General features: G+C 46.6%; 1 long non-coding RNA gene across 5 annotated transcripts; it reads left to right on the plus strand.

Moving 5' to 3' along the window:
• Nucleotides 1-9,120: 9,120 nt before the first annotated feature.
• Nucleotides 9,121-14,179, plus strand: LOC121554617. Of its 5 annotated transcripts, none has more exons than XR_005997735.2 (5): nucleotides 9,122-9,661; nucleotides 9,842-10,290; nucleotides 10,443-10,626; nucleotides 10,749-10,820; nucleotides 13,773-14,179. It is a non-coding gene; the product is annotated as an uncharacterized LOC121554617 (long non-coding RNA). The 5 variants fall into 5 exon arrangements; XR_005997736.2 differs by having other exon boundaries at nucleotides 10,446-10,626; XR_005997738.2 differs by having other exon boundaries at nucleotides 9,123-9,661; nucleotides 10,443-10,513.
• Nucleotides 14,180-16,448: the final 2,269 nt, after the last annotated feature.

Consider the following 16,448-nt stretch of genomic DNA (forward strand, 5'->3'; position numbering starts at 1 on the left):
TTTTCATGAGCATGGCCTTATTTCTATTACAGCATATTGGATGACTCTAATTCATATTCCATTCACCCAGTTCAATGTAACATCAATAGGTTTAGGCTACTACATGATACTCGAATTTTCCCTGTACCCATCATGAGGTTGCTACAACCTAGCCTATGAATGAAAGTTTACAACGTAGGTGCACACAGGTCGAGAGACAAATTTGAGGAGACAGACAGTGACACATGGACAGACAGGGACATTCAATACCGCCTTGCACACTCTTGCCTGCATCTAGCTGATATAGGGTGTAATCATTAGTCCAACAGTTGCAAACAAGAGTTTCTGTAGAGGTATGTTTTATCCCTGTTTTGTTCCGTTTGCTTCCGTTTAAGAAACATTTTTTCAACAGAATCGGGCGGAATGAATACACCCCTGATCACGAGTAAACACAGTTCGCTTTCATAGCAGCCACGTTGTATTCCTTCTCACATCTATACGCTCTCCTCCTCTCACCTTTTCCCTTCGCTTGTGGACTTCGGTGCACAACACATCAGCTGTATGTGACCAGGCGAAAAAAACCTTTTTAGGCAATATGAAAGAGGATGTCATTGGCGTTTTCTACAAGTAGAGTGAGGACATGTTTTTCTACTTGCACGAACACACATAAATCAGAACCATGGACAGCTACATCATATTTAGCTTACGTTGACTGGACTAAATAGTTTTTGGTATCTTTTAATTGTCACTGTATTAGACTAAGCAGAGGTGATTTGATGATGTTGAAATGGTGCTGGAATAGTGGAGGCAGCTCCTGTTTTTTCTTTGCGACTTGCGGTAACTCTCTGTGGTTCTGAATCAATAGTTGTTTAGTGGTCCGAAAATGTCGGAAACATTAGCTTGCTTGACCCCTGCTGTAGGTCATGTAACTGTCTGTTACATGGGATATGCTTTGTGGACTCCACCGGACAGAGGATGCTCTCCGGTTTTGTGATAAAACAAAGGTGTAGTTGAATTTATTCTGCCACTGTGTCTTCCTATTGTCTCGGCCTTAGGCCTATATATCACGGTGTCAAGGCATATGAACTAACAGGTTATAGAGCAAACAACGCAATCATCACAACACATAGGTTGTAATATGACTTATTTTTGTGGGGGGGTGGGGGGGTGGGGGGGGCTTGGCTTCCCAGTGATTTTAGCTGCCATAGACCTAAACATAATTTGTGCCTTTCAACACACACAGATCAGCTTGACAGGATGAGCACCACTAGCTCATCAGATATTCTTACAGGCTTCATAGCTTTAAACTTCAATAATTACAACTATAGGCTACGTTTCTGTCGAATTTGTGACACTACGCAATGAGCGTAACCTACAGTAAGCCAAGCCACCGCTTCTCCAGGTGCACAATATTTTCTGTGTGGGAGGGTTTCAGAAAAGCGAACTAAATCAAACTAAGTGCATATTCTATATTCATAGCTGATGTTACATGTCCTACATGACAGTACATTTTACATGCAACTTTTTTATTTTCTTCCCATACTGGGCCCCCATGGGGATCGAACCCACAACCCTGCCGTTGCAAGCGCCATGCTCTACCAACTGAGCTACACGGGACAGAGTAGCCGATTTGAATCTGCCTCGAATAAGAGTAAATGCCCATTCTTAGAGCAACACTCTATAGCAAGAGAGCAGGGAGGGAAAAGGTTTCATAGGATTGACGTCACTTTTACAGTAGCCTATCACACAACGACTGTAATGCAAATGAATGATAACAGGTGAATGATAACAGGTGAATGATAACAGGTGAATGATAACAGGCGAATGATAACAAATGAATGATAACAGGTGAATGATAACAGGTGAATGATAACAGGTGAATGATAACAAATGAATGATAACAAATGAATGATAACAAATGAATGATAACAGGTGAATGATAATAGGTGAATGATAACAAATTAATGATAACAGGTGAATGATAACAGGTGAATGATAACAGGTGAATGATAACAAATGAATGATAACAAATGAATGATAACAAATGAATGATAACAGGTGAATGATAATAGGTGAATGATAACAAATTAATGATAACAGGTGAATGATAACAGGTGAATGATAACAGGTGAATGATAACAGGTGAATGATAACAAATGAATGATAACAGGTGAATGATAACAAATTAATGATAACAGGTGAATGATAACAGGTGAATGATAACAGGTGAATGATAACAGGTGAATGATAACACATTAATGATAACAAATTAATGATAACAGGTGAATGATAACAGGTGATTGATAACAGGTGAATGATAACAAATTAATGATAACAGGTGAATGATAACAAATGAATGATAACAGGTGAATGATAACAAATGAATGATAACAGGTGAATGATAACAGGTGAATGATAACAAATTAATGATAACAGGTGAATGATAACAAATGAATGATAACAAATGAATGATAACAGGTGAATGATAACAGGTGAGTGATAACAAATGAATGATAACAGGTGAATGATAACAGGTGAATGATAACAGGTGAATGATAACAGAACGTTAGTCTACTTCTTTCAGTAGGCTACACACGATATTGGTCCTATGCTACTGCAATGTATAAAAATGTATCTTTGGGCGGGGTCAGATTGGCAGAGATGGATAAAGGTTGTTCACGTTCGCAGACAGCTTTGTTAAGTTGCTGGTGCACTGAATAATTATAGCTAGTTGGCTAAGCTTTGATCAGCATGGATATCCAAAAATGACTGGGCACTGGCAAGAGCAAACTGAGGACCACCATGTGGAGACCGATGCCGAGCTCACCGAGCAGCCTGCTGGCCTGACCACCGAGCAGTTTTTCTCTCATGTATCCGAGTCCAACTGGTTGTATTAATTTAGGATCCATCGTCCCATAACTGTCCCAGAGTCAGTTAGGAACAGGCTATTTCTTTCTCGACAAGCTGGCCAATAAAATAGGTCAACTTCTCTACTATGGGGGATAGTAGATTGCACAGTGAAAAGACTTCTGGATCAGAGATGGACTGGCCACCTCAGCGCGGTGTCAGTCATTTTGAAATCAAGAGACAACATCACAGAGATGATTGGTGAAATCGAATCTACTCGCGCATATGGTACAGATGAGAGACTTGAGGTCGCGGGAAGATGTTTTGGGATGGGGGTGGTGTGCTGTGGATAAAGTCTCCTGAGTGGCGCAGTGGTCTAAGGCACTGCATCGCAGTGCTAGCTGTGCCACTAGAGATCCTGGTTCGAATCCAGGCTCTGTCGTAGCCGGCCGTGACCGGGAGACCCATGGGGCGGCGCGCAATTGGCCCAGCGTCGTCCAGGGTAGGGGAGGGAATGGCCGGTAGGGATGTAGCTCAGTTGATAGAGCATGGTGTTTGCAACGCCAGGGTTGTGGGTTCGATTCCCACAGGGGGTATGAAAAAAATAAAAATAATGTAAGTCGCTCTGGATAAGAGCGTCTGCTAAATGACGTAAATGTAAAAAAATGTAAATGATAAAAATATATATATATATTTTTTAAATATTGTGATCTATCAGGGATTGCTGCAACACCCTCAGCACCCCTATGGCTTGAGGCCACAGGCTTATTGAAAGCAGTGACAGAGCCGCGCTTTACATGTATTGCTAACATGACTCTTCACCCTCCAAACAAGTTACTGCAGTCTGAAGCTACTGATCTGCACACCGGTGTCTAACTTGTCCGCAGTATGTATGGGTGCGTTGAAAAACTGCGATGTGATGCTGAATTTGAAAGGCTTTGGGAGGCATGCCTGGAGGGAGGGCACCAGGGAGGGCATCCGGGAGGGCATCAGGGAGGGCATCAGGGAGGACATCAGGGAGGACATCAGGGAGGGCACGAGGGAGGGCACCAGGGAGGGCACGAGGGAGGGCATCAGGGAGGGCATCAGGGAAGACATCAGGGAGGGCACGAGGGAGGGCACCAGGGAGGGCACCAGGGAGGGCATCAGGGAGGGCACCAGGGAGGGCACGAGGGAGGGCACGAGGGAGGGCACCAGGGAGGGCACCAGGGAGGGCATCAGGGAGGGCACCAGGGAGGGCACGAGGGAGGGCATCAGGGAGGACATCAGGGGAGGACATCAGGGAGGGCACGAGGGGAGGGCACCAGGGGAGGGCACGAGGGAGGGCATCAGGGGAGGGCATCAGGGAAGACATCAGGGAGGGCACGAGGGAGGGCACCAGGGAGGGCATCAGGGAGGGCATCAGGGAGGGCACCAGGGAGGGCACGAGGGAGGGCACCAGGGAGGGCACCAGGGAGGGCATCAGGGAGGGCACCAGGGAGGGCACGAGGGAGGGCATCAGGGAGGGCACCAGGGAGGGCATCAGGGAGGGCATCAGGGAGGGCACCAGGGAGGGCACGAGGGAGGGCACCAGGGAGGGCATCAGGGAGGGCACCAGGGAGGGCATCAGGGAGGGCATCAGGGAGGGCACGAGGGAGGGCATCAGGGAGGGCATCAGCTTCAAGCAATCGATGGACTCTGCAAGAGTATGTACAGTGCATCGGGAAAGTATTCAGACCCCTTCACCCTTTCCACGTTTTGTTACTTTACAGCCTTATTCTAAAATTGATTACATTATTTTTTTCCCTCATCAATCTTCACACAATAGCCGATAATGACAAAGTGAAAAGAGGTTTTTAGAAATGTTTGCAAATGTATTTAAAATAAAAAACAGAAATACCTTATTTACATAAGTGTTCAGACCCTTTGCTATGAGACTCGAACTTGAGCTCAGGTGCATCCTGTTTCCATTGATCATCCTTGAGATGTTTCTACAACTTGATTGGAGTCCACCTGTGGTAAATTCAACCTATTGGACATGATTTGGAAAAGCACACGTCTATATAAGGTCCCACAGTTGACAGTGCATGTCAGAGCAAAAACCAAGCCTTGAGGTCAAAGGAATTGTCTGTAGAGCTCAGAGACAAGATTGTGTCGAGGCACAGATCTGGGGAAGGGTACCAACAAATGTCTGCAGCATTGAAGGTCCCCCGGGAGGTTCTCTGAGGTACCGGAACACATTGAGGAAAGTGGGTTATCAAACCCAACGTAGCAGCCAGGTATCCCATCTATCTATGGGGGTGGAACGGACAGCGCTCTCCAAGGTGCTAATGAATTCAAAGCACTTTAGACGTCACTGCAGTATGCCCACATACCTGAGTATAGCTGCGGGGGGCTTACACACGTCAGAATCAATTTACAGCAACATTCTTAGACGTCACTGCAGAGCACCCGCCATATGCACACATACTCAGCTGTGGGGCTTACAAGACCCCAATTTCATATAATTTTCAAGACATCAATGTAGCAGTAGAACAAATATCACAATATCGGAATATAACTTCAAATAAAATAAATCAATGTTGGCTACAGCAGAACACACATTTGAGAATGTATAGGCCTCCTGCCTATGGGATGATATGAAGCACATATTCAGATTACAAACGTGTTCTGTGCTGTGAAGGTAAAGGCAGAAAAATGTCCTACCTTAAGTTTTCAAAACCTCCCTCAATGACTCTCCCCTTGGTCAAGTCCATTTAACTCCTGAGAGTCAACTTCTTGCTCCAAGCCAGGAGCGGGCCTGTGGCTGTGACGTCTCCAAGCCATGAGCGGGCCTGTGGCTGTGACGTCTCCAAGCCATGAGCGGGCCTGTGGCTGTGACGTCTCCAAGCCATGAGCGGGCCTGTCACTGTGACGTCTCCAAGCCATGAGCGGGCCTGTGGCTGTGACGTCTCCAAGCCATGAGCGGGCCTGTGGCTGTGACGTCTCCAAGCCATGAGCGGGCCTGTCACTGTGACGTCTCCAAGCCATGAGCGGGCCTGTGGCTGGGACGTCTCCAAGCCATGAGCGGGCACGTGGCTGGGACGTCTCCAAGCCATGAGCGGGCATGTGGCTGGGACGTCTCCAAGCCATGAGCGGGCCTGTGGCTGTGACGTCTCCAAGCCAGGAGCGGGCCTGTGGCTGTGACGTTTAGCTTCCTTCTAAGGCTGTTCTGGTTAGTGTCTATTTATTTGTTGTTCATTGTGAGTGTTAACCTGGGTGTCCTCTTTAGCCTCGTCTACAAGGCTTGCTGCCACCAAATGTGCCTTGATTCAGGAATGTTCAAAAACCTTTTTTCTGAGGGCTCTTTGTTGTTGTTTTGTACGTCTGAGACAGAGGATGTTAATTTACTGTCCATTCCACCCACTGTTTTGCTAGTTTAATCCCTCCAGTCGTTCCTGGACCCAAGCTCCCTACCTTTTTGCATATTGTACAGCCCAATTTTGAATTCTGCATGACAAGCCAGGGGTTATACGTTTGCTTGTTCTTGAACTGCAAATTGCACTTGGTAGGTGGATTCACTGCCCCCCTCCCCCCAGCTCCCCCCAGCACCCCGTCTCCCCCCCAGCACCCCGTCTCCCCCCCAGCTCCCCGTTATCCCCCCCGTCTCCCTCTCCCGTTGAGTCTGACTCGCTAGCAGGCCTACTAGCTAGTGGAGGTGCCGGTGGTGATGCTGAAGTATGGGGGTGATAAGTGGTGGTGATGCTGAACTATGGGGGTGATAAGTGGTGGTGATGCTGAACTATGGGGGTGATAAGTGGTGGTGATGCTGAACTATGGGGGTGATAAGTGGTGGTGATGCTGAACTATGGGGGTGATAAGTGGTGGTGATGCTGAACTATGGGGGTGATAAGTGGTGGTGATGCTGAACTATGGGGGTGATAAGTGGTGGTGATGCTGAACTATGGGGGTGATAAGTGGTGGTGATGCTGAACTATGGGGGGTGATAAGTGGTGGTGATGCTGAACTATGGGGGTGATAAGTGGTGGTGATGCTGAACTATGGGGGTGATAAGTGGTGGTGATGCTGAACTATGGGGGTGATAAGTGGTGGTGATGCTGAACTATGGGGGTGATAAGTGGTGGTGATGCTGAACTACGGGGGTGATAAGTGGTGGTGATGCTGAACTATGGGGGTGATAAGTGGTGGTGATGCTGAACTATGGGGGTGATAAGTGGTGGTGATGCTGAACTATGGGGGTGATAAGCGGTGGTGATGCTGAACTATGGGGGTGATAAGTGCCACAATTAAGCCTTGTGAAGCTACTGACACCTCTCACCAAGTCACCTAACATCTTCCTAGCGACATAAAATACTGCCATGAATTAACATGGACTGTCAATGGAGGCAAGTTTTTTTCTAACGGCTTGTGTACACTAGCACCCAGTAAATGTACACTAGCACCCAGTAAATGTACACTAGCACCCAGTAAATGTACACTAGCACCCAGTAAATGTACACTAGCACCCAGTAAATGTACACTAGCACCCAGTAAATTGCCGCGTGCCGCTTCGGCCGCATAGAGTGGCTCGCTTGTGGGCGTGGTGGCAGCATATGCAGCACATTCGATTGTACGTCAAGAATTCAGCATAGCAAGTTCGTATGAAGGTCTGGTTATTAAATGGGTAAATAGTTTAATCCATTCTCCATTTCATGAATTTATTCACAGGTAAATAAACTCAGCAAAAAAATAAACCTCCCTTATTCAGGAACCTGTCTTTCAAAGATAATTTGTAAAAATCCAAATAACTTCACAGATCTTCATTGTAAAGGGTTTAAACACTGTTTCCCATGCTTGTTCAATGAACCATAAACAATTAATGAACATGCACCTGTGGAACGGTCGTAAAGACACTAACAGCTTACAGACTGTAGGCAATTAAGGTCACAGTTATGAAAACTTAGGACACTAAAGAGGCCTTTCTACTGACTCTGAAAAACACCAAAAGAAAGATGCCCAGGGTCCCTGCTCATCTGCGTGAATGTACCTTAGGCATGCTGCAAGGAGGCATGAGGACTGCAGATGTGGCCAGGGCAATAGATTGCAATGTCCGTACTGTGAGACGCCTAAGACAGCGCTACAGGGAGACAGGACGGACAGCTGATCGTCCTCGCAGTGGCAGACCACATGTAACAACACCTGCACAGGATCGGTCCATCTGAACATCACACCTGCGGGACAGGTACAGGATGGCAACAACAACTGCCCGAGTTACACCAGGAACGCACAATCCCTCCATCAGTGCTCAGACTGTCCACAATAGGCTGAGAGAGGCTGGACTGAGGGCTGTTGTAAGGCAGGTCCTCACCAGACATCACCGGCAACAACGTCGCCTATGGGCACAAACCCACCGTCGCTGGACCAGATAGGGCTGGCAAAAAGTGCTCTTCACTGACGAGTCGCGGTTTTGTCTCACCAGGGGTGATGGTCGGATTCGCGTTTATCGTCGAAGAATAAGCGTTACACCGAGGCCTGTACTCTGGAGCGGGATCGATTTGGAGGTGGAGGGTCCGTCATGGTCTGGGGCGGTGTGTCACAGCATCATCGGACTGAGCTTGTTGTCATTGCAGGCAATCTCAACGCTGAGCGTTACAGGGCAGACATCCTCCTCCCTCATGTGGTACCCTTCCTGCAGGCTCATCCTGACATGACCCTCCAGCATGACAATGCCATACTGCTCGTTCTGTGCGTGATTTCCTGTAAGACAGGAATGTCAGTGTTCTGCCATGGCCAGCGAAGAGCCCGGATCTCAATCCCATTGAGCACGTCTGGGACCTGTTGGATCGGAGGGTGAGGGCTAGGGCCATTCCCCCCAGAATGGTCTGGGAACTTGCAGGTGCCTTGGTGGAAGAGTGGGGTAACATCTCACAGCAAGAACTGGCAAATCTGGTGCAGTCAATGAGGAGGAGATGCACAGCAGTACTTAATGCAGCTGGTGGTCACACCAGATACTGACTGTTACTTTTGATTTTGCCCCCCCTTTATTCAGGGACACATTATTCAATTTCTGTTAGTCACATGTCTGTGGAACTTGTTCTGTTTATGTCTGTTGTTGAATCTTGTTATGGTCATACAAATATTTATACATGTTAAGTTTGCTGAAAATAAATAATCGCAGTTGACAGTGAGAGGACGTTTCTTTTAGTTATATGCTCTAAACCGCTCTGGTGACAAACAAACTTTGCTGCCCTGTTTCCAATCGTCTACATGGCTGGGAGAACATATTCAAGTAAGTACATTTCGAAAATGTAAACAAAAAAAACCTGATGCATTATTAGCTAACTAGCTACAGTGCAGGCTAACTCAAATGAGCTGCTAATGTAACTATCTAGCTATCTAGCCAACTTTACAAACTGTATAGATAGAGAGCTAAGTGAATTACATTTGACCAGCTACCTAACTTCATATTAGCTAGCTATCTTTATGTATTTATCATTGTAAAAAAAAAAAACTCCAAATGCATTTGTAGGTAGCTAGCGAACAGCCACGCAGGAGGGTGAAAGGAGTGAGAGAGCAGGCTATTCTGGAAAGGGCAGGTACTTTTGTGTAGTTCCCGTCCCTAGAGTTGAGGACGGAGATAACAGTAACATCATATTCAGTGCTGTCTAATTTGAGTATAATGACGTCCGTTTCTTGTGATGTTTTCTGTCCTCAGATACAGAGAGCTGTGAAAGCCTGTCTGCAGATGAAGAGGTCCCAATGAAGAGCAGTGGTTCTCAGTCCTGGTGCTGGGGACTCAAATGGATGCACATTGTTGTTTTTGCCTTAGCATTACACAGCTGATTCAAATGATCAACTGATCATCAAGCTTCAAGGGGTATTTATGTATTCATTTGTGATGCTATCCTTGATATGATCCTGCTGTTGTCACATGCTACACATGCATCTATCTATCTAATGTTATCATGATTTGTTATAAGGGATATGATACTTTAGTAATCCACAATGACCTGGTGATGTAAAAGTCTAATAATGACGTTTTTCCATATTCCTACAGATACCTTGCAACTGGAGATTCCTTCAAAACGATTGCCTACTGTGTAGTGCATTACAAGGGCCATCTGGGACTGCCTCCTGGGGGAATTCAGGCGTGTGTGAAGGCTACCTGGGTCCTGCATAACCTCATGAGGATGGACACGAGGTCCAGGAGGGGACCTGCAGCTCGCCGCCGTGTGCCAGAGGAGAGGTCTGCTGCTCTGCAGGATGTTTCAAGGATGGGGGCCAACAACGCAGCACAGCAGGCAATCTGTGTGCGGGAGATCTTCACCTCCTACTTCTTCGAAGAGGGTGCTGTTCCCTGGCAACACCATATACTACACTATACACAACCAAAAGCTCTTTTAAGAGCCATCCACATTGCAACAAGAGTATTCTTCCATATACTTAGCTATCCCAACTGCAGTTACTCAATTCCCGGTTTCTCTACTTTTGATTTCTACTTCTCAGGTGAGGGTGCTGTTCAGGTAAGGGTGACGTCTGTACAAAAACAGGCTATTTTAAGAGTCGCCCATATTGAAAACATTCAGAACAATTAGACACCCTATAACCCACACCTACACACTCGTGTATCAATCTGACTGATGGATTGTGTTGTGCAGCAGGCTCCGGTGTAGAACTGTGGCTCCTTCCACCTTCAAAGAACAGGCCAGAGGACCAACCATGGAGAATAGTAAGACACTTCATCATTACTATTTATATAACTACACTATATTGTTTGTCCTCGTGTGTCTGTGCTTGTTTTTCAGTATAAAGTACTCTGCAGCCGCTCAGTGTGGACACCAGGTGAGGCCACACACAGAGATTCCTGTTGAACTGTGTCTCTTTAACTACCTTATTTTCTCAATAAGTCTCTCTCCTTCACTTCATCCCTCTCCCCTCTCCCCCCTTCTCCCTAAATCCTCTAGGTTATATCAGCTGTGTCGGTGGACCCCTCCCGCATCTGAACTGGCTACGTAGAGGGCACAGCATGATCAGAGGTGAGAGGTCACTTGGTCGGGTCAACAGGAAGTATTATTAAAGAGATGCTTTACATCGAAATACAGACAGAGATGTAGTAGTCCCAGAGTTAATGATCCAAGGTCAGTTTTTGCATTTCACCTCCTGATGATTATGATGACTGACAGTGTTAGAATAAAAAGGCTTAATCATGCTGTGGCATTCGCCTCTAGGGCACTCACTCCAACAGAGCAGAACTATGCCCAGATAGAGAAGGAGCGCCTCAGAATTGTGTTTGCATGCCAACACTTCCACCACTACCTGTACGGGCGTGACAATATTACCGCAGAGACAGATCACAAGCCCCTTATTGCTATATTCAGCAAGCCTCTCCTGAATGCCCCGAAACGACTGCAGAGCTACTGGCCCTACAAAACTACAACCTCAAGGTGGTGTATAAGCCAGGGCCAGAGATGTATGTGAGTGACACGCTCAGCAGGGCTACTGCATCAGGCACTCACACACGCTCCATGCATGAACAACACGCAGTGTGCAGCTTACAAACAGAGCAAGTGGATGTTGAACACATCAACCAGGCTGACTACCTCAATGTTACGGACCAGCGCCTTATACAAATCAGACTGCACACAGACAGGGACGAGCAACTCCAGGCATTGAGGTCTGTGATTCTGATGGGCTGGCCCGACTGCAAGGAAGAAACTGCTTTAGCCACCAGAGAATATTGGCCAGTCAAAGAAGAGCTCAGTGTTCAAAACGGAGTAATATTCAAGGGTCAGAGAGTCGTTATTCCCCGGTCTCTGCGCCCTGAGATGTTGGCGCGCGTGCACTCAGGTCACATAGGAGGTGAGGCCTGTTACAGACAAGCACGTGACACACTGTATTGGCCAGTAATGCAGAGTGAAATCAAAGACTGTCAGTAAATGCACAATCTGCAATGAATATGCCATTGAGCAACAGAGAGAGACGATGATGTCCCACGAGCTACCAATGCGCCCCTGGCAGATAGTAAGTCTAGATCTCTTCCAGCACAGTGGCAAAGACTTTCTGCTGGTAGTTGATCATTACTCAGACTTCTGGGAGATTGACCTCCTCCCGACCTCTCAGCAGAGACAACGATCAAACGCTGCAAGGCTCAGTTTGCCCGCTATGGCCAGCCAGATAGGGTAATTTCAGATAATGGACCCCAATTCTCCGGATGTGAGTTCCGAAAATTTGCTGCAGAATGGGAATTCGAGCACGTTACTTCATCACCATGACACCCAAACGGGAAGGCTGAGTCAGTCAAAATCGCAAAGAACCTCTGCAAAAAAAGCTCTGCGAGAGGGCAAAGATGCCTGGAAAGCAATCCTGCAGTGGCGCAATACCCCGACAGAAGGCATGGATAGCAGCCCGGCCCAGCGTCTCATGGCACGGCATTTAAAAGCAGCTCTGCCAGTAGCAAGCACTCTCCTGGAGCCATGTGTGGTGACAGACGTGCTGGTGAAGCTACGTCACAGAAGACAGGTCTCCAAGTTCATCTACGACAAATCAGCAAAATACTTACCTGAGCTCAGGGTGGGTGAAACGGTGCGAATGAAGCCACTACCAGGGGACCGGACGGGCCTCTGGAGACTCGGATCCTGTGTGCAGAAAGGGGCACCACGCTCCTACTTGGTCGAAGTGAATGGATCACTGTACCGTCGTAACAGGGTTCACCTTCGGATTGCTGAGCCAGCATCTACTCAGAAGGTTGGGGTAAGGGAGGGGTAGAAAGATTACTTTATCCTATCCCAGGTATTCCTTAAAGAGGTGGGGTTTCAAATGTCTCTGGAAGGTGGTGAGTGACTCCGCTGTCCTGGCGTCGTGAGGGAGCTTGTTCCACCATTGGGGTGCCAGAGCAGCGAACAGTTTTGACTGGGCTGAGCGGGAACTATGCTTCCGCAGAGGAAGGGGAGCCAGCAGGCCAGAGGTGGATGAACGCAATGCCCTCGTTTGGGTGTAGGGACTGATCAGAGCCTGAAGGTACGGAGGTGCCGTTCCCCTCACAGCTCCATAGGCAAGCACCATGGTCTTGTAACAGATGCGAGCTTCAACTGGAAGCCAGTGGAGTGTGCGGAGGAGGGGGGTGACGTGAGAGAACTTGGGAAGGTTGAACACCAGACGGGCTGACATTCAAACAACAGTGAATTACATAAACGGTGGGTGATTAACATTCGATGAGTCAACTTTCTTACAACAAACACACGAGTCTGCAGCCGACACTTTCTAAGTGAAGACGTGATGGAGCCTCCGACTCCAGCTGGACGCAGACGTCTGAAGAAGGGAGCTGTTCCAGTGCTGTTTCAATGGAACAATTTCAGTCTTCCAGCCCCACGGCCTGGAGTTTGGGAAGGACCGAGCGTCTCAACACAGAAACCATGAATGATCCGTCTGTGGAATTGGACTGTCCTCCTGACCATGACTACTGCAACAGTACTGAACCTGCTGCGCTGGATATGTCCCTTGACCACGATGAAGAACTTAGTGTAGAGATAGCAAGGCTCCGAAATCAAATTGAGGAGAGAACTATCAGCAGCAAGTTCTGCCTGGAGCGGTTTGCTGGTTCTGTTGATGACATAAGGTTTTTCACAAGGTAAATTAAAATGTCCAATGTGTTTAATATATAGGCCTATGTATTTGAGCTGTCAACAATGACTTGTATTATTATCTGTTTAAATGTTGCATGTGTTGTTGTAAGCTACTGGAAACCTTGAATTTCCCTCGGGATGAGTAAAGTATCTATCTAGGCTATCTACTAGCGCATTAATTGTATTTTAAAGTACTGAGAAGAGCAGTAAGCAAAAGGACTGACGTGTGCGTGGTCCAGTTTCTGACCTTAGTGCCAAATGTTCTAAGATGTCGTGTAACTGTCAATAAGGATGCTAACATGCTTGCAATTGAATGTTGTGTTTGGCCACTTAACATATAGAAATGTTAACACGTATGTCCCACAGGTTTGCAAGTCATGCCCACCTGATGGCCTTTTGGAAGCAGATAGAGCCCAGCCACCTGCAGGTTCATACGGGTGACAAGAGACACGAAGTGGAGCAAAGACTGATGACGTCCCTCACACTGGCAATGCAACGGTTAATATATTTTTTAACAAGCACAACTGGCTGTGAATCACACAATGTCGTCTGAAATACACAGACGCATCATTTAATGGGTTTTGAAAGACGAGGGTCTACAGCAGCAGGAGTAGGAGCAGAACTTGTTCTTTCTACTTTTTACTGGTGGAAGCAACTTATCTACTGTCTCGTGTCACTTTTGTGCTTTCTGCATCACTTTCCTACTGTCTCCCACCACTTGGCTATACTGTCTCCCACCACTTGGCTATACTGTCTCCCACCACTTGGCTATACTGTCTCCCACCACTTGGCTATACTGTCTCCCACCACTTGGCTATACTGTCTCCCCACCACTTGGCTATACTGTCTCCCACCACTTGGCTATACTGTCTCCCCACCACTTGGCTATACTGCTCCCACCATTTAATGTCCCCACCACTTGGCTATACTGTCTCCCCACCACTTGGCTATACTGTCTCCCACCACTTGGCTATACTGTCTCCCCACCACTTGGCTATACTGTCTCCCACCACTTGGCTATACTGTCTCCCCACCACTTGGCTATACTGTCTCCCACCACTTGGCTATACTGTCTCCCACCACTTACCTGTTGTCTTGTGCCATTTACCTACCTTCAAACAGTATTGGCAGAGCAGTAGGTGAGTGGTGCAACATTGTAGCCTAGTACCAATAACAACAGTAGAGTGAATGTGTTGCTCCTAATTCCTCTTGAAAAGTAGAAACATCAAGTACAAAAGCAGTTGGGCCATATGTTTATAAAGAAAGAAGTAAAGATGACAGGACAGTTTTGAGTAGAACATCAGCAGTTTGAAGAATAGCTGAGTGGAATATGGTACTGTCATGGCAGTCATCAAGTCAGGAAAAAGTAGTAATCTCATTATTGTTTACATTTCAAACCAAACTCCCAATTTGTTTCCAACAGACCCAACAACAAAGCATGGCAATTCCCAGTCAGCTACCCTGGTCTGTATTAGGCTACCACTGTTCAGCTATCGTGGAAACCACTAAAGTTCTGAAGTGTTCTCTCAGCAATGGCAATCAAAGCTGTGGTAACATTAAACAAGTAAAACATGTGTTGAACGGAACCTTGAACAAGTTCAACAGAACTTTGAACGTGTCACTTAATCTAGTCCTACTCTCAGCTGGTGTGGTGGCTTTAGTTTCTTCATTGAGCGGTAGCAGTGGGCTCTCACAGAGATCTCATTGTAGCCCTGTTTTTACCTGATACTTTCATAAAAGTACAAACACATGAAGTGAGAGGTATATACACATGATTAAACTGTATTTATTTAAAGCATGATTAACCTGAAGCAGGACGGAGTCATGACTTAAAACACCAAAGCAAGGCTTCTAGCTCAGGCTAGCTAGCGTTAGCATATTACCTTCAAAGAAAATAAGAAACGTAAAATTTGAAGCCTTTATCCAGTTTGCTACGTGGTGTCGTACTGGATGTCCGGACGACCCTCCGTATATCATTAACAGATACTTTAGGCAACTCCAGCAAACACCTTGTAAACTTCCTCTCTGCCATCATAACGGTCTACCGTCGCTGTCTAATGTTTTTTTCCGGTAACAAGCATCCTTACGCCAATGCGGAACTGATGCGTGCTTAGAGCCTATTGTAATACATACATGCAGACACAGCATCAATCAAAGACTGGAGTTGGATACTCCTGGTCAGTGGCGGCTCCTGAAAAAATTCTCAGGAGGGGCAATTTTTCTGATGATTTAGGTGACCTACACACATTTTAAAAAATATATGTCCAGCAACAACATGAAGACAGGGGCAGCATATAAGTCAATACCAGAAGCATTTATTGACTGATCTGGGGAGATGGATTCCAGTTTCTGTGACAGATTATAAATAATCTCTGATGCCTTTGTTATATTAGCTTTTGGTTGAATGTACTGTCGTAGTAAATATATAATGTTATAGCTTGGTCTGACTAAAATCTTGTGCATGACCCATTTTGTGTTGGGCGTTTGTTTTCAATCAATGCTTTTCCTATCCTATAACAATGGACAAAAGAGTCCTATCTTGTCAGCCTTGTCAGCAGGTGGCCAAGGACAACACCCACGCCATAGGTCTCTCAGTTCTTCCAACTCACGAGTTCTTGCTCTGAGGAACACACACACACACACACACACACACACACACACACACACACACATCATCACTGATAACACACACACACACACACATCATCACTGTTAAACACACACACACACACACACAAAAATCCCTCTCTTTAGGCTGAACATTTGAAGACAGAGAACCCGACTCAGAGCCAATGCAACAGTGGAGGGGACCTCGCCCAACTCATCAGGACCAATCAGAAGATCAGAACTACTAGATTCAACCTACATCATTTATTGTATAAAATGTCTGCACACAATGTTTTCGGGGCTCTCTTCAGATAGCTCCCTAAGAGTTTGACGAACGGGTCCGTGCACGCGATTCCAGATATCTTTACCTCTGAATAAACTGCCTTTATTATACCATATCCACCCTGTCCAAAGTCTCTACTTGGTCTCAGTTCT

Source organism: Coregonus clupeaformis, unplaced genomic scaffold, assembly GCF_020615455.1.
Source record: "Coregonus clupeaformis isolate EN_2021a unplaced genomic scaffold, ASM2061545v1 scaf0876, whole genome shotgun sequence".
NCBI lineage: Eukaryota > Metazoa > Chordata > Actinopteri > Salmoniformes > Salmonidae > Coregonus > Coregonus clupeaformis.